This window comes from Asterias amurensis, chromosome 13 (genome assembly GCF_032118995.1).
Source record: "Asterias amurensis chromosome 13, ASM3211899v1".
Lineage (NCBI taxonomy): Eukaryota > Metazoa > Echinodermata > Asteroidea > Forcipulatida > Asteriidae > Asterias > Asterias amurensis.
Genome location: NC_092660.1, coordinates 3579624 through 3599040, shown reverse-complemented (window position 1 = coordinate 3599040; position 19417 = coordinate 3579624). Strand labels below are relative to the sequence as shown.

The window sequence follows — 19417 nt, the reverse complement described above, 5'->3', positions numbered from 1 at the left end:
TCAACTTTTTTTTCGTTAGAGCGAGCAAAACTCTTTGAAATACTACTCACTCAAAAAAATCTATTTGTTTATGTTTGGGGCCAAAAATCTAACATGGCATCTTTAAATAGCAGTACAGTTTATTTGATTGTTCTGATTGTCAATTTTGAGTAGTAACTCCAAAAACAATGTTGCTGAAAAAACACCAAAGTAAGATGTAGTTTTAGGAGAAGTGGTAGAAAAAAATTCACACCCCAAAATTTGAATCTGAGAAAGGATTCAGGCATGAAGCCTTTCTCATGCATCTGAAAGCACACAATTTATGCATGGAAATTGGGTTTTCTTTCATAATTTGATTTCAACTTTGATGACCATTCGAGCCAAAACTTTCACTGGTTTATTTATGCATTTATTGAGGCACACCAAGTGAGGAGACCGGTGTTTGAAAATTACCAAAAGTATCTCCAACCTTTCTTATTTTCTAAAAGTTACTTTTAATTAGTTCATCAACACCAATAAGTGAATCATCAAAGTTATAAGCTGTTTGTAGAACCAATTGTCCAAATTAGAATTCATCAGAAAATAATAAGCAAACCACACTAGATTGTTTATTTGAATTTTCAATACTTTATTTGAACAAACTTTGTTTTCCAAAGAAAGAAAACAATAACATCACTTGGTGCATCCACACTGTTAGACATTTCCCCCATCCACCCCAACCTCAAGAACTTGATTATGACTTTGTAGTATGTTATATTTCCCGAATGTTTCAATTAAAACTATTTTTGTTTTTGGGGTGCTTATTAGGCACTCCTATTGCTTCCTTACTATTCATTTTGATAGTTGCTTAAATTGATGGTTCGAAATATGCCAGTTGATGTACAAATGTATAGTTTCAAAATTGAAAATTGAACTTAACCCCCCCCCCCCCCCCGCCCCACCCCAAACCAGTTAAGAATAACCGATAATACATCAGCTGGCAAATTACAACCATAGCTAAGAAACATAAATGATCAACCAAGGAAGAAATGTAACCTGTTTTTTTGCAAAAGGAGTCCACATGGCTAACAAAAAACTAGTCTCATGAAAACACGAATTAACTATTTGGTTTATGCAACCTTGTCAAATAATTGTTTTTTTTTTTCATCTTACAAGAACTCAGAATATTTACAGAATCAAAGCGTTTTTTTCTCTTCAAACAAATCTAATTAAATTTGACTCCTTTATGGTTTACAGGTTGCATTTCTTACTTATAAAGAAGGTACAACATTGGTATTCATATAGAGTGCACAAATTTTGACACAAAAAACATTATCTCATACTTGCAGCGTTTCAAAACAAATTTCTTTATTTATTGTTTAACTCGATAAAGTTTTTACATCAAGTGGACATTTAGATGAATGTTTACTTGCATGCTTACCAAAATTGAAGGTAATGCATGTTCACTAAATTCCTGCATTAAACTTCTAAGTTCAATTCACAATAGCGTAACTACCAATGTTGTATCTTCTGTGAAGGCCGCATCTTATAGCTTGTTCTGTGACTTTATAATCTCAATCTTGGAAAATTACGAAGTGTTTTTGTCAAAAAATGACTAAGTCCAAAAAAAGACTAAGTACAAACATCGACTAAGAGTTTTTGCTAAAAAAATTACTAAGTACAAACAATGGCTAGTGTTTTGGTCAAAAAAATGACTAAGTCCACAATAGGACACAGAAAGTCTATAATTACTAAGTGTTTTTGTCAAAATGACAAAGTACAAACATTGACTATGAGTTTGAGCTCAAAAAATTACTAAGTACAAACAATGGCTAGTGATTTGGTCAAAAAATGACTAAGTCCACAATGGGACTCCATTTTATTGTTATTTAAAGTCACAACAAGCTATAAGACGATACCTTTAATAAGGGGCTGCATTCCATTTTAATGTACCTGGCTATATAATCTAATGGTAATTTGAATTTGACGCCTTGTATAAGTGTCATGCGCAAATTTCCAGTCGATTACATTGTTGGTGTACATTGCTATGGAATACAGTCTCTTCTGCACCCCTATAGGGGGTGCACTTGGTTGATCATGATTTTAAATATAGGGGGGGTAGGGCCAAACTTTTTACGCAGTTAATTTCGAACCGTACAACGGCACGAAAAATTTTTTTGGCTGACTTAGTCTATATAAAAAAGGCAATTTTTAAGGGATTTTTTTGATTTTTTTAAGCACCACTGAACTGTAGAAGCAGCAGAGTTGCGCAAACGTGTGTGCCAGTCGATGTGGCCAACTACTATCTAGAAAGTGAAGCGACTTAATGATCTAAGTATTAATGGAAGGAAAGCATTTTATTAAGTTAAATCAAGTTAATGTTTCATTGATAGTCTGTTTTACCAATGTCCTGCCTTACATGATTGACAAACTAAAAAGATTGGTTTTTAAAAGTCCGAAGCCAAACACAAACTTAAGATTTTTTTTTTCAAAGTCCAAAACAAAAGTCGGAAAGGATTCTGTTGCCCGTTAAAATGTTTGATGAATCTGTATCAAGTGTACCATCGGACGTCTCCCCCTGTTCGGGCAAACACGTCGCTAAGTTCTTGGAGTAAAGTTTTAAGTTTGAATTTTGGTTGAAATGTAAAAGGACGCTTCCACTTCATCACTGATTGAGTCCTGTACCATCAGAATAACGAAGACTTCAACCCAGATGATGATGCGCTGATCAGAGAAACAAGATTCCAACATGGCGGCTGAACTTGAACAATTTTGTGGATTTTTGTGACAAGCACAAAAAACAACTAAAATACGCATGTTCTTTTCAATATTAACAGCATACTCAGGAATGTATTGGTTTCACTTGCATTAGAAGTACTACACTTCTTGATAAATTTAGTTTCAAATCAACCATAAATTTTGGATTTGTTAAAACATCGCAACATTTTAACAGTGTGTGATTACACGTTTAAACGAAGTCAAATTTCAAAGTCAAATTTCAAAGTCAAAAGTGAGGTTGTACACAAAAATCAGATTTGCATCTTCATTGCATTGAGTATCATTACAGGAGATATTGTAGATGACATTGGGTTTATGAAGGATAACTAGACTGAGAAAAAACCTCTTAAAAAAACCTAACCTATCTCTAAACAAATTCTAAATTCTGAACGAATTCTAAAGTACAACAAAGTTTCAAATCCTACGGAACTACAAATTGCTCATAAAGTCCCAATAAAGTATTGAACATCTAAGATCAACAACTACTACTGATTAACTTCATGTAAGCCTGCAAACCAACAACTGCATGCTAAAGATTTTCGCACCAATTTAAAAGTACGATGTTTTTGCATAAAAATGAGTCTGACGTCGATGTCGGAAAATTAAGGTTTTATAAGTGACGATAAGATCCTAAGTACAACAAAGTTTCAAATCCTACGGAACTACAAATTGCTAATAAAGTCCCAATAAAGTATTGAACATCTTGGATCAACAACTACTCCTACTGATTAACTTCATGTAAATCTGCAAACCAACCACTGCATACTAATGATTTCGCACCAATTATAAACTACAAATGTTTTTGCATAAAAATGAGTCTGACGTCGATGTCGGAAAATTAAGGTTTTATCAGCTGATAACTTGGTGTATTTTCCATCTAGAAAGACACCTGTGATTCTGCAAACAGTGCATTAACAAGGTGACGTCTTATTTAGAATACCTATTCCTGCTGTGTCTTTTTGGCATACTATTCATAACAAAATCAATCTAACAAGCAAATTGAGAAATAACTAATTTAGTTATTTGTTTAATAGTTCTACACCAATACTGGACTAGTGTTTATGCTTCCTTTAACTACCTAGCCATGTGACAAATTACTGTTTGTTCTGAGGTTATTTAACTGAATAAGTCTACACTAATACTGCTAATACGCTAATAAACACCTAGTTTGATCCATTGTACATTTCGCTATTGTACATGTTGATACATTCTCATGTTACCATAAAAGAATTAAAATAATTGATGGACATCGCACAAAATTTGTCTCGTTCCAAAGAGATCAATTGTTGTCCTGACCAAAAACTAGTAGGTTGCATTTGTTCCCAACAGTTCTACGGCTAACATATCTTAAACTTGCCTACTCTTTTTAGAACCTGTCAAAATATTAATGACCAAGTGTCTTTGTCACTTTAACAACCTAAATAACTAGAGAAACAAGATTCAAACATTGCGGCTGAACAAATTTTGTGAGTGTTTGTAAACCGCCTGAGTGTCGTCACCATGTTCAGCTGGAAAAGGGTTAACCAGTTGTAAAAACTGTTCACAATTATCAATAATTAATACCCCGAAGGATTGAAAACACCTAGTGCAGCTAAATTCTATGTTTATGAAAAATGTATACAAATCATGCACACCACAGTGGCAGTATTTGTTAAAAAAGCAATGTCTATTTGTCAACATCATTTGTAAATCATTTCCTCAACTGATTGTCGTTAACATACCTACTGTAGAATCTGTCATAAAGCTGACCACTCAAAACCTACAATGAACAACCTAGTTAATTGGTCACTGAAATAGACCAATAGTTAACGTCAGTTTTAACTGAATCTAAACACTATTCACAATTACCTAATGCACAACGGCATCTATCTAAGCGACGATATTTCTTTTATAAAGGACTCTGTTAACTTCCTACACAATCCCAATGTCATCTTTGATATCTCCTATTGATACAGTCAAAACTTCTTAACACAAGTGAAACCAATGTAAAAGCCTGAGTACCTGATTGAAATGTGAATAGCCATGTTCAGAATCTCGTTTCTCCGACCCTCGCACCATTATCTGGGTAGAAGTCTCCGTCATCCGTCAAGTTCAGAGGCTCTCTCAGATCAGAAGAGGATGTCCAGTGTAGAGAAGTTGCTCAAAAAGTAGACCCGTTTACACAGGAACAGTATAGAGAGACGGGTACCAACTTAGGATAACAAAATGATCAGGTAAAAAATGTGCAAAAAAAGTGCAATGGTCCTCAGTCCTTGACACTTTTGATACAGGCCCCCAAAGACTTCAACAGGCAACCAAATCCTTTCTTTCTTAGGTTTTGTTTTTTTGTCGGCGATCGAGAAAGTTGAAATAGTTTGTCAATCATGTAAGGTAGGACACCGGTAAGACAGACTACCAGCGCCACATTAACAAGATTTCACTTAATAAAATGCTTACCCAACCATTAACTCTTGGATCATTAGGTCGTCACACTTTCCAGATAGTAGTTGGCCACACCGACAGGCACACACGTTTGCACAACCCTGCTGCTTCTACAGTTCAGTGGTGCTTTCTACAGCATTTAATGAATGGTAACCAATTAATTTACAACATAATTTTTCAACATAATTTTTCAAATTATAAAAACAGCCAAGTACAACATTTACAGTCCTTGAGTTGAAATAAAGTTATCTCTGAATCAGCTGATGCAAAAATAAACTCTATAAAATTTAGAACTGTTAATTATTACTGTCGCAGCAATGCAAAGAAGAAAAAAAAAATTTCAAATGAAGTTTGTGACTGTTTCGTAAAAAATATTGTTCTTTTTAATCAATTTTATTTTGAATTTGGACAGGTGTGCATCACACTTATCCAAACATGTCATGCCAAAAATGAATAAATTTGTTTAAATTGATGACGTACTCGTATTTCATTTTGAGTTTAGACAGGTGTGCATCACACTTATCAAAACATGTAGTGCCAAAATAGAATAGATTTAGTTAAAATGATGACATACTTGTATGTCATGAAGATTGTTCCCAAGAATACAACTTAAGAATGTGTTCTACTTGCATTAATTGTGTTGAGTGCATGTTGTACTTGGCTTCACAATCATCAAAGTATCAATATAGAACCAGAGACACTCTCACAACTTAAGTCACAAGCAAATGTTACAGAAAGTTTTGTTTTCCAGGAAAACAAACATTTCTGTAAAATTTGCTAAGATATTCCAACTCTGGGAAAAATCTAAAAAAAAAAGAGTTTTTAAAGTGAGCAAAGTTTTAAAAGCAGTAGGGGGAAAAAATTGCCGAGAGTAAAAAAAAAAATAAGAATTTAAAATTCTGTATTTTGGGAAGTAAATTCGAACGTTCTATATGAAAAATGTACGCATTTTGTATATAAAATAATGTGAACTCATTTCGTGGGAATGTCTCAATAAAGTGTTAAGATAATTTATGTAAAATTCACAAATATTTTGCAGTTGTGACCCAAATTACCAAAAAGGACAAATCTTTTCACATTGTCGTATTTTTGTCCCAAAATTAAGTTTAAAGCCAAAATTAAGAATAGCTTTGATTGAAAACAATTTATTTTGCGTGTGTGGCCAACACAAAGAATGATAAGCGAAATGATTCACGTAATGATTTGTCTTCTTCTTTTTGTGAAGTTGGATCACAATTGCAGTCAAATGCACAATCATGAATAAATCCAGGCCTGATACTTCACGGAGGCAACGAAGGCGATAGCCTCGATGCCCCTGGTAATTGCCTTGGTGTCCTGGAAATGATCCAGTACAGATTAACAGGCCCGTTAGTCTATAGAAACAATTCACAACACATGATTCAAGATTTATCATTGTGTTATTGCAACAAATACCCCAGGTGGGAAGGGGGGGGCAGAAGTAAAATGGCAAGTGGCCATTTCTGACATACAGTCGGAAAGGTTTACAGTAACTTTACCCCACAGAGGAAGGGTCAGAGGTCGAACGGCATGTGGATTAATATAATGTACCAGTCATTTCCCCCAGGTAGGAAGGGGAAAAGGTCATGTGTGTACATATGAACCTCAACATTTAGTTTGCTGCGACCCAATCCCTAGCAGAAAGGGATGAACAGTCATGTGTGATGGTAGTGGTACAACAGTAAGCCACTAATGTAAAACGTTACTAAGTTTGCTGTGACACAATCCCAAGCAGAAAGAGATGAAAGTCACGTGTGATGGTAGTGGTACAACGGTAATCCACTAAACTAAAACTTTACTAAGTTTGCTGTGACCCAATCCCTAGCAGAAAGGGATGAAAGTCACGTGTGATGGTAGTGGTACAACAGTAATCCACTAAACTAAAACTTTACTAAGTTTGCTGTGACCCAATCCCTAGCAGAAAGGAATGAAAGTCATGTGTGATGGTAGTGATACAACAGTAAGCCACTAATGTAAAACATTACTAAGTTTGCTGTGACCCAATCCCTAGCAGAAAGGGATGAAAGTCATGTGTGATGGTAGTGGTACAACAGTAATCCACTAAACTAAAACTTTACTAAGTTTGCTGTGACCCAATCCCTAGCAGAAAGGAATGAAAGTCATGTGTGATGGTAGTGATACAACAGTAAGCCACTAATGTAAAACATTACTAAGTTTGCTGTGACCCAATCCCTAGCAGAAAGGGATGAAAGTCATGTGTGATGGTAGTGGTACAACAGTAATCCACTAAACTAAAACTTTACTAAGTTTGCTGTGACCCAATCCCTAGCAGAAAGGGATGAAAGTCATGTATGATGGTAGTGGTACAACAGTAATCCACTAAACTAAAACTTTACTAAGTTTGCTGTGACCCAATCCCTAGCAGAAAGGGATGAAAGTCATGTGTGATGGTAGTGGTACAACAGTAAGCCACTAAACTAAAACTTTACTAAGTTTGCTGTGACCCAATCCCTAGCAGAAAGGGATGAAAGTCATGTGTGATGGTAGTGGTACAACAGTTAGCCACTAATGTAAAACTTTACTAAGTTTGCTGCGACACAATCCCTAGCACAAAGGGATGAAAGTCATGCACCATGGTAGTGGTACAACAGTAAGCCACTGCTAGAGAACACGTTGATAGGTTCCTAGTTTGCTATGACGCAAACCCCTAGCAGAAAAGGACAGCTCAGTCATTTAAACAGGGCAAGTGCACCACGGTGGTTTTTCTTGGTAAAGGGCACCTCTATGGAATAATTGCAAGAACATTTGAAGGGGCACCAAGGCAATGACCGGTGGCAACGTTGCCTCCGTAATGCATCAGGCGTTTCGTAGTAACAGTATGACATTTTGTGCAATGACCAACTCTCAGGAAAAAGGGAGTTTTAGTCTTGTCATGACCCATAAGTTACTAAGTATGCCATAATCCTAACCAGAGCTAGAAGGCTTTTATCATAAAAGGTGTGCACTCAAGTTTCTTGTTCATTCTTTCAATCGATCAACCCACCCCAGGGGTAAGGGGAGTATCGATCAATAACAACAATTGATGGCGGTAAACAATTCAATTTCAGATACTCATTTTTTGAAACAAGCTATAAAGCACGAGTTATCGCAAACTAATGTAAGCAACACTGACAGTTTCAAAACATCTTTACCACAGTTCGGCCATTTTGTCTGGTTCCCGTGTACCGATCAAAACCCGCATGAAACGCTCAAAGTTTAACAAAAAGGAACCAGACTTAATTTTGTTGTCAAGCCTCATTTTGTTTCTTGAGACAATCCTGATGGCACTGTCAGTGATAAAGGATCCTTATCTTATTTAAGTACCCATACTGGGATGAATGCTCGGCTTCCTCATCAGTAACACATCTCTCTGGCATCAGGTGGTGGTCGTCGTTGCCGTCGTCGTCGGTGGTGATTTCATCTCCTTGTTCCAAGTGAGCTCTTGCCTCGAGTTCCTCTCAGTGTAGACCGATCCGAAGATGTTCATTCTCTTTAGGAGTACTCAATCTCTTGATGCCTGTAAATCAGAAAAATAAATAAATAAAACATTACTTTTACATACAAAATTAACCTTTGACCCTAACCATCTTGGGGTCGATTTCACAAATGGTTAGAAAAATGAAATAAAACAGTGAAGGTTTCAGCGAAATAGGTTAATTGGTTCTACTTGCTGAGAAAACAGAAAGAAGCAAACCCTGTCACAGTAGCCGAGGTAAAGAATTCGATACATCAACAAATTATGTTTGCTTTTTCCCCAAACATTTAAAAAAATATTGGCCAAGGGTTTCCATACGGACACGAACCCTTTGTCACTGATTTTTGCTCCTCTGTTTTCACAGGTAAAATATAAAACCTCTGAAATAAAAGAAACCTATTTGTATATCAAAATATTTAGAGGGGTTTCCCGTTATTTTTAAAAATTTAAATGTCAACTTTCAATTTGAAGTGGTGCAATTTTCAATCAAACACAGTTAAAAAATCGGCCAGGGGTTTCCTTACGGGTGGCGAACCCTTTGTCACTGAATTTTTGCTCCTCTGTTTTCAGAGTTAAAAATATAAAACCAAATAGCGTGGGGCTTGTTTTTCAAAACTTGTAAATCACCTTATATGAAGTGGCGCATTTTTCAATGAATAAACGCAGTCAAAAAATCGGCCTCCTCATCAGTAAGACATCTCTGTGGCATCAGGTCGTCATCGTTGTCATTGTCGCCAGTGGTGATTTCATCTCCTTGTTCCAGTGAGCTCTTGTCTTGAGACTTCTACGTGTAGACCGATCCGAAGATGTTGATTCTCTTCAGGAGTACTAAATCTCTTGATGCCTGTATATATATAAAAATATATAAAATAATTACTTTTACATGAAAAATGTACCTTTGACCCTAACCATCCTGGGGTCGATTTCACAAATGGTTAGAAAGATGAAATAAAACAGTGAAAGTTTCAGCAAAATAGGTTAACTGGTTCTACTTGCTGAGAAAACAGAAAGAAGCAAAACCCTGTCACAGTAGCGATGAATCCATCCAAGGTAAAGATTTCGATACATCAACAAACTATGTTTGCTTTTTTCCACAAACATTTAAAAATAATTGGCCAGGGATTTCCTTACAGACTGTCACTGATTTTTGCTCTCTTGTTTTCAAAGGTAAACTATAAAACCTCTGAAATAAAAGGAACCTTTTTGTATAGCAAAATATTTGGAGGGGTTTATGTCATTTTTCAAAATTTAAATGTAAACTTTCAATTTGAAGTGGCGCAATTTTCAATCAAACACATTTAAAAAATCGGCCAGGGGTTTCCTTACGGGTGGCGAACCCTTTGTCACTGAATTTTTGCTCTTCTGTTTTCAGAGTTAAAAATATAAAACCAAATAGCGTGGGGCTTGTTTTTCAAAACTTATAATCACCTTATGTGAAGTGGCGCATTATTCAATGAATAAACACGGTCAGAAAATTGGCCTCCTCATCAGTAAGACATCTCTGTGGCATCAGGTCGTCATCGTTGACGTCGTCGCTGGTGGTGATTTCATCTCCTTGTTCCAGTGAGCTCTTGTCTTGAGATCTCTAAGTGTAGACCGATCCGAAGATAATGATTCTCTTCAGTAGTACTCAATCTCTTGATGCCTGTAAATATAAAAAAAATATATAAAAATATAACTTTTAAATAAAAAATGAACCTTTGACATTAACCATCCTGGGGTCGATTTCACAAATGGTCAGAAAGATGAAATAAAACAGTAAAAGTTTCAGCAAAATAGGTTAACTGGTTGTTCTTGCTGAGAAAACAGAAAAAAGCAAAACCCTGTCACAGTAGCGATGAATCCATCCGAGGTAAAGATTTCGATACATCAACATACTATGTTTGCTTTTTTCCACAAACATTTAAAAATAATTGGCCAGGGATTTCCTTACAGACTGTCACTGATTTTTGCTCTCTTGTTTTCAAAGGTAAACTATAAAACCTCTGAAATAAAAGGAACCTTTTTGTATAGCAAAATATTTGGAGGGGTTTATGTCATTTTTCAAAATTTAAATGTAAACTTTCAATTTGAAGTGGCGCAATTTTCAATCAAACACATTTAAAAAATCGGCCAGGGGTTTCCTTACGGGTGGCGAACCCTTTGTCACTGAATTTTTGCTCTTCTGTTTTCAGAGTTAAAAATATAAAACCAAATAGCGTGGGGCTTGTTTTTCAAAACTTATAATCACCTTATGTGAAGTGGCGCATTATTCAATGAATAAACACGGTCAGAAAATTGGCCTCCTCATCAGTAAGACATCTCTGTGGCATCAGGTCGTCATCGTTGACGTCGTCGCTGTGGGTGATTTCATCTCCTTGTTCCAGTGAGCTCTTGTCTTGAGATCTCTAAGTGTAGACCGATCCGAAGATAATGATTCTCTTCAGGAGTACTCAATCTCTTGATGCCTGTAAATATAAAAAAAATATATAAAAATATAACTTTTAAATAAAAAATGAACCTTTGACATTAACCATCCTGGGGTCGATTTCACAAATGGTCAGAAAGATGAAATAAAACAGTAAAAGTTTCAGCAAAATAGATTAACTGGTTGTTCTTGCTGAGAAAACAGAAAAAAGCAAAACCCTGTCACAGTAGCGATGAATCCATCCGAGGTAAAGATTTCGATACATCAACATACTATGTTTGCTTTTTTCCACAAACATTTAAAAATAATTGGCCAGGGATTTCCTTACAGACTGTCACTGATTTTTGCTCTCTTGTTTTCAAAGGTAAACTATAAAACCTCTGAAATAAAAGGAACCTTTTTGTATAGCAAAATATTTGGAGGGGTTTATGTCATTTTTCAAAATTTAAATGTAAACTTTCAATTTGAAGTGGCACAATTTTCAATCAAACACATTTAAAAAATCGGCCAGGGGTTTCCTTACGGGTGGCGAACCCTTTGTCACTGAATTTTTGCTCTTCTGTTTTCAGAGTTAAAAATATAAAACCAAATAGCGTGGGGCTTGTTTTTCAAAACTTATAATCACCTTATGTGAAGTGGCGCATTATTCAATGAATAAACACAGTCAGAAAATTGGCCTCCTCATCAGTAAGACATCTCTGTGGCATCAGGTCGTCATCGTTGACATCGTCGCTGGTGGTGATTTCATCTCCTTGTTCCAGTGAGCTCTTGTCTTGAGATCTCTAAGTGTAGACCGATCCGAAGATAATGATTCTCTTCAGGAGTACTCAATCTCTTGATGCCTGTAAATATAAAAAAAATATATAAAAATATAACTTTTAAATAAAAAATGAACCTTTGACATTAACCATCCTGGGGTCGATTTTACAAATGGTCAGAAAGATGAAATAAAACAGTAAAAGTTTCAGCAAAATAGGTTAACTGGTTCTTCTTGCTGAGAAAACAGAAAAAAGCAAAACCCTGTCACAGTTGCGATGAATCCATCCGAGGTAAAGATTTCGATACATCAACATACTATGTTTGCTTTTTTCCACAAACATTTAAAAATAATTGGCCAGGGATTTCCTTACAGACTGTCACTGATTTTTGCTCTCTTGTTTTCAAAGGTAAAATATAAAACCTCTATAATAAAAGGAACCTTTTTGTATAGCAAAATATTTGGAGGGGTTTACGTCATGTTTCAATTTGAAGTGGCGCAATTTTCATTCAAACACGGTTAAAAAATCGGCCAGGGGTTTCCTTACGGGTGGCGAACCCTTTGTCACTGAATTTTTGCTTCTCTGTTTTCAGAGTTAAAAATATAAAACCAAATAGCGTGGGGCTTGTTTTTCAAAACTTATAAATCACCTTATATGAAGTGGCGCATTATTCAACGAATAAACAGTCAAAAAATCGGCCTCCTCATCAGTAAGACATCTCTCTGGCATCGGGAAGTTGTCGTCGCCGATGGTGATTTCATCTCCTTGTTCCAGTGACCTCTTGCCTCGAGTTCCTCTCAGTGTAGACCGATCCGAAGATGTAAATTCTCTTCAGGAGTACTCAAACTCTTGAAGCCTGTAAATAAAAAAAAATTAAAAAAAAAATACTTTTACATTAAAAATTGACCTTCAAACCTAACCATCCTAGGATCAATTTCACAAAGAGTTAGGACTGGTCCAAACTTAGGGCTAGTCCTAAGATAGACGAGTAACTTGTCCGAACAACATAAGACCAGTCTTAACTCTTTGTAAAGTTCACTGCAGATCCTTCACAAGATCCAATTGCATGTTTTGTTGGTTTCTGTTTTGCTGATGGATGCACTTGTAACCATGTTGTGCTTTAATAATAACAATAATAAAAACTATAATAACAAACGTATTTATAACGCGCCTTTTCCAAAGGATACAAAGCGCCAAATATTTGTACTGGAAGGTGAGTGGGACGAAGATTTTGAAATTATGAGACCTAATCCTTAGCCCACCATGTAATGGTTTACATGGAGCTACGGCGCATACAGCAGCCACAGCCAGGAACATCGGGACGAACCCCTCCTCTTTGTTGATAAGTGCATGCAATGCGTTCTTTTACATGGGACCAACGACTGTCCAATCCGAAGGGCGAAGCAATGGTTAAGTGTCTTGCTTAAGGACACAAGTGTCATGGCTGGGGATTCAAACCCACACTCTGCTGATCAGAAACACCAGAGTTTGAATTTGATGCTCTTAAACGCTTAGCCATGACACTTCCGACATTGATTTACACACATGTCATATAACGGCGAAGTTCTGCTTGTACAAATCTGCATGTAGCACTGAAATCCGTCATTCAGTGACGCTCGTGGCTCTTCAACAATGTTACCCCTGATCACTGGACCATTTATTTCATCCATCAAACACACTCAGAAACTGCCTGTGCAGCCAAATATGTAGTGATAAATAAATCACAAGAACCATCTCTGCCCTCACAGGTACCTACTTACCCCTGCACAATTTATGGAAACTGTATGATAGACCTAAAAGGATCTACAAGCCTAAAGCCCGGTTCATACTTCCTGCGAATGCGAAGCAAATTTTGTTGTCACGAACTTGAAATGAATCACTCGCAACAGTTGAACTGTGTTCAACCCCTAAGAAAACAGGGCTGTGTCGCCAAAATTCATTTTGCATTTGCAGGAAGTATGAACCAGGCTTAATTAAGTAGTGATTAACTTACTTGCATGATGGGCAGAAATAAAAGACGGTTTGTCCTTCATCAGCTGATCTTGTTTGCCTGGTGTGGAAATGGAAGTCCATCGTGACCGCACTTGGCACATGCCCTGTCAATCTGAAACCAGACCAGATACAAAAATGAAATTAAGAAGTGATGTCACACAAAAATAGAAAGATTAAATAAAACAGTGAAAGTTTAAGCAAAATGGGTCTACTGGTTCTACTTGCTGAGAACACAGAAAGAAGCAAAACCCTTTCACAGTAGCGATGAATCCATCCGAGGTAAAGATTTTGATACATCAACAAGTAAGGTTTGCTTTTTTTCCAAACATTTAAAACAGTTGACCAACGGTTTCCTTACGGGTGGCAAATTATTTGACACTGAATTTTGCTCTTCTGTTTTCAGAGGTAAAATAAAAAACCTCTGAAACAAAACAAACCTATTTGTATATCAAAATATTTGGAGGGTTTAATGTTATTTTTCAAAATTTACCAAATGTCAATTTTTAATTTGTAGACGACTAATTTTCAATCAAACACAGTTAAAAAATTGGCCAGGGGTTTCCTTACGGGTGGCGAACCCATTGGCACTGATTTTTGCTCCTCTGTTTTCACAGGTAAATCACAAAACCTCTGAAATAAAACGAACCTATTTGTATATCAAAAAATTGGGGGGTTTAAGTTATTTTTCAAAATTTACCAAATGTCAACTTTTAATTTGTAGTAGACTAATTTTCAATCAAACACAGTTAAAAAATTGGCCAGGGGTTTCCTTATGGGTGGCGAACCCATTGTCACTGATTTTTGCTCTACTGTTTTCCTAGGTAAAATATAAAATCTCTGAAATAAAACAAACCTATTTGTACATACAAAAAATTGGGGGGGGGGGGGAGGTTTAAGTTATTTTTCAAAATTTACCAAATGTCAACTTTCAATTTGTAGTAGACAAATTTTCAATCAAACACAGTTAAAAAATTGGCCAGGGGTTTCCTTATGGGTGGCGAACCCATTGTCACTGATTTTTGCTCCTGTTTTCACAGGTAAAATAAAAAACCTCTGAAATAAAATGAACCTAATTGTATATCTAAAATTGGGGGGGGGGGGTCACGCTATTTTTTCCAAATTTACCAAATGTCAACTTCTAATTTGAAGTACACAAATTTTCAATCAAACACAGTTAAAAAATTGGCCAGGGGTTTCCTTATGGGTGGCGAACCCATTGTCACTGATTTTTGCTCTACCGTTTTCACAGGTAAAATATAAAACCTCTGAAATAAAACGAACCTATTTGTACATAAAAATTGGGGGGGGGGGGGGAGGTTTAAGTTATTTTTCAAAATTTACCAAATGTCAACTTTCAATTTGAAACACAAATTTTCAATCAAACACAGTTAAAAAATTGGCAAGGGGTTTCCTTATGGGTGGCGAACCCATTGTAACTGATTTTTGCTCCTGTTTTCACAGGTAAAATATAAAACCTCTGAAATAAAACGAACCTATTTGTATATCTAAAATTGGGGGGGGGGGGGTACCTTATTTTTCAAAAGTTACCAAATGTCAACTTTTAATTTGTAGACAAATTTGCAATCAAATACAGATAAAAAATTGGCCAGGGGTTTCCTTACGGGTGGCGAACCCTTTGTCACTGATTTATGCTCCTTTGTTCTCACACTCACAGGTAAAATATAAAACCTCTAAAATAAAACAAACCTATTTGTATATCAAAAAATTGGGGGGGGGGGGGGTGGTATACGTTATTTTTTAAATTTACCAAACAAAAATTTTAATTTTTAGTTTGTAGTAGACAAATTTTCAATCAAACACAGTGTGAAAATTGGCTAGGGGTTTCCTTATGGGTGGCAAACCCTTTGTCGCTGAATTTTTGCTCTTCTGTTTTCCGAGTTAAAAATATGAAACCGAATGTTTTGGGGCTAGTATTTCAAAACTTAAATGATAAATCACCTACTAATATGAAGTGGCGCATTTTTCAATTGATAAACGCAGTTAAAGAACTTTCCAGAGGTTTTCTCTAAAGAAGTTGGCACTTCTTTAGAGTTAAATATAAAAACTCTGAAATAAAACAAAACTATTTCTAACCAAACATTTCTTGGGGGGAGGGAGGGTAATTTTCAAAAATTACCAAATAATACAAAAATCGCCTTTTTAAATGAAGTGATACATTTCTTCAAGTAAACACAGTTAGAAAATTTGCAAGAGTTTTCCATGCAGTTGGGGAACCTTCATCATTGATTTTTGCTGTTTTCAGAGGGATAAAACCTCTGAAATAAAAAAAACAAGTACAAACTTTGGGGTTGCTTTTTTTCAAAATTTACTAAATGATAAACCAGCTTTTATTTGAAAGAAAGTTTTACATTTTTCTTTCAAATTATTTCATAATTGACCAGAAGGTGGCAAACCCTGTACATCAATTCGTTTTTGTTTCTTTCCTGAAATAGGATAAAATGGTGAACCTAAATATTTTGGGGTTGTATTCTTCAAAAGAAACCATATGAAATAAATCACCTAATACATTTCATCTATTGTGCATCTTTTTTTCATAAACCAATTTTTAAAATGGCTGGAGGTTTCCCCGTGGGTGGTGAACCCTTTTCACAGATTTTAATTGTACATCTTTTTTTATTCATTCAGAGTTAAATATAAATAATGAAACCTCTGAAAGAAAAAATAAACATAAAATATTTTGGTGGTTATAGAATAGACAATTAAACAACAATAAAGTACGAACATTTCTGTATGTAAACATCAAGATATAAAACTAAACAAGTTGGACATTTCCTAAGATAAAATTTCAAGTGTTTCCCTCACCAGTGGTCCTAGGTCTTTCTGGCTGTTGACCTTGTGACAACCTTCAACATCCTTGGGAGAGTTGAGACGCAGGTATGAATGATAGACCACACCATGTATAAAGCAGCTGTAATGAGAAGGAAGACAAAAAGTGACTATTCATTCATTTAAAAATATGTCGTCTGTGCTAATGGTAGTGATAAATGCGGTCAACGCTGAGTGATACAAAGAAAAAAAATTCACTGATAATATTAGTTATAAATCCAACTTTACAAAAGTGTTACATTTTGTTGAAAATCTGTAAAAGGAATGTCATTTTAACATTAAACAAAAATTGAAAAAACGTGTTGGACGATTTCAAAATCATGCAGGTTGCACAGCACAGACCACGGCCCAATTTCATGGCTCTGCTTACCGCCGGATTCTGCGTTAACGATCACGATTCCCCGCTTACGTGCAAGCGCCGAATTTCTGCGCTAGCCTTGTAAGCGTAGAATACCTAGTAAAGTGAAGTAAGCTTGGCACAAGCCCAAATTCCCTGATAGCCCGTGAAAAACCTTTGCCGTAAGTAGGCCTGGGCGAATTATTCGAATATCCGGTTAATGGCGAATAGGTTTTCCTATCCGTAACCGCGAATGCCTTTTTTTTCTTAACCGGATATCCGCATAGGGCGCGAATACCTATTTATAAACCTGATAATTCTGTAATTACAACCGAGTAACCGGATATTCTTTAATATCCGAATATCCGCGGACGTCGGGCGACAACTGATATGAATGTTTTGTCTGAATCCTTATGAAACTTCTATTAAGACAGCATAAAACAGCATATATTAAGTATTTAACTATGCTCACCTCCGTGAAGAGTTAAAACAATGACATTTCTGACGTAATTTGTTCAAAGATTACAAAAGTTTTCCTTCACGTAGAGTCAATCACGATCAAAAGAAAAAGCAAATCGCCATCTTTAAATTAGATCCGGTCATTTTTATGAATGAACCGAGTGACACTGTCTAAAACTAATATCAATCCGCCCATAAGATCTCATTCACAAACGAACAGCGCCCTCTAGCTGCCAAAAAAATATTTTTAATTTTGTTTTAATTTTATTTTTTTTAAATAGCGCCCTCTAGCGGCAAAAAAAACTATTCGAATATCCGGTTAATTTCGGATAGTTGGCCAGCGGTATCCGAATAACAAAATTTCACTATTCGCCCAGCACTAGCCGTAAGCACAGAATTGTCTGCTTCCGTAAGCACCGATTCTGTGCATGCAGTAAGCAGAGCCATGAAATTAGGCCCATGCCTCATCATAATATTTGAAAATCTAAAACATTCATTTTCAAAAAAAGACAAGTCAGACAGTCAATGGAGATAACTTTTGGAAAAGTTTCCGTACGGCGCCACCACTTTTTCATTCGAAATAAAATAATATAGTATCTAATTTACCTGATTGATATCCCTTTTTGAAAAAATGAGTGAAAAAGTGGTGGCGCTATACGGAAAGTTATCCTAACTTTTCGTATGGTGCCATCACTTTTTTTACTCATTTTTACAATAGAGGGATATCTCATTGAGGTAATGTAGATAAAATATTATTTCATATCGAATCAAAAAGTGGTTGTGCCACAAAAAAAAAGGTTTTGATTTTATTTATACATCATGTACATATAAATTATAAATGACCAAACAACAGCGGATGAACCACCAGTGCATTCATTACAAAGGATGATATAAAAGGCGGATAACTTTCCGTATGGCGCCACCACTTTTTCACTCATTTTTAGAAAAAGGGATATCTCACTGAGGTAAATTAGATACTATATTATTTCATATCGAATGAAAAAGTGGTGGGGCCATACGGAAACTTTTCCTAAAAGGCAATTATTAATCCTACAGACATGCCTAGAAGATATAATAAATAACAAAATTATTTATTGAAAACTTAGTAAAAACATAGTTTTTTGTTTAATAAAAAAAAAAATATTCAACATTTTTTGTTAACTACAAATTACCAGTCACAGGTCATTTATATCATCAGAATCAAATTCATTGAGCTTAATTTGCATTAATGTATTTAATATCATTAATATTCAAAGTTTGTTGCGATCATGCATCAGCCTCCTCCCACCGCCTCCTTGGCCACGTCCCGACCCCGCCTACCCTTTTTATAAATAACGCACAAGTCAAGGGGGCTATCACACCCAACTTTACAAGCTCCGGTTTCCACAATAAGTATATATATTCCAAACTTACTTTTTGCATTTACTTTGTCAGGACATGTCTTGCACTTCATAACAACCATTCTTTTTTCAGGAAACGGTAAAATGGAGCCACATTGCGGGCAAAATTCTCTCGAAGAAGCAAATGACTCCTCTCCGTCCATGTTTTAGAGAAATTCTGATCCCGCGTGCGTTTCTGAATGGGACGCGCGTGATTTATCAAGCTTGACTTCATCCATACGTTCAGTGTTAAATTTGGTTTAGGGTATCTGACTAGGTATTTAAATAGGAATCGCGCCCTCTGTCGGCGAATTGTAGGATCTCCCGCGCAAAGTTAATGAGTTGTATAATAATTGATGCACTTGCTGGATGATTTTGATAAAAATACCAAGCGCCACAGGATAAATAATGAAATTAAATAAACAAACCACACCACATCACTATCTAAGAGAGAAATCCCTTTACTAAATATACTTTAAATTTGTTTAAAATAATCCCTAGAACATTACATCAGAGATGCAAAAAAAAGACAAGAAATAGTGTTATTATATAATTTTGTTTAATCATGATAATGCTGGAAAAAGTTTT

General features: G+C 35.8%; 1 long non-coding RNA gene and 1 pseudogene across 1 annotated transcript; both read right to left on the bottom strand.

Annotated features, from left to right (window-relative positions):
- Window positions 1-981: 981 nt before the first annotated feature.
- On the bottom strand, window positions 982-11000 carry LOC139946494 (uncharacterized). Its single transcript, XR_011787253.1, has 4 exons — window positions 10881-11000; window positions 10079-10295; window positions 9278-9494; window positions 982-8692 (listed from the first exon to the last, which is right to left on the bottom strand). It is a non-coding gene; the product is annotated as an uncharacterized lncRNA (long non-coding RNA).
- Window positions 11001-12646: 1646 nt separating this feature from the next.
- On the bottom strand, window positions 12647-18993 carry LOC139946220 (DNA-directed RNA polymerase I subunit RPA12-like; annotated as a pseudogene).
- Window positions 18994-19417: the final 424 nt, after the last annotated feature.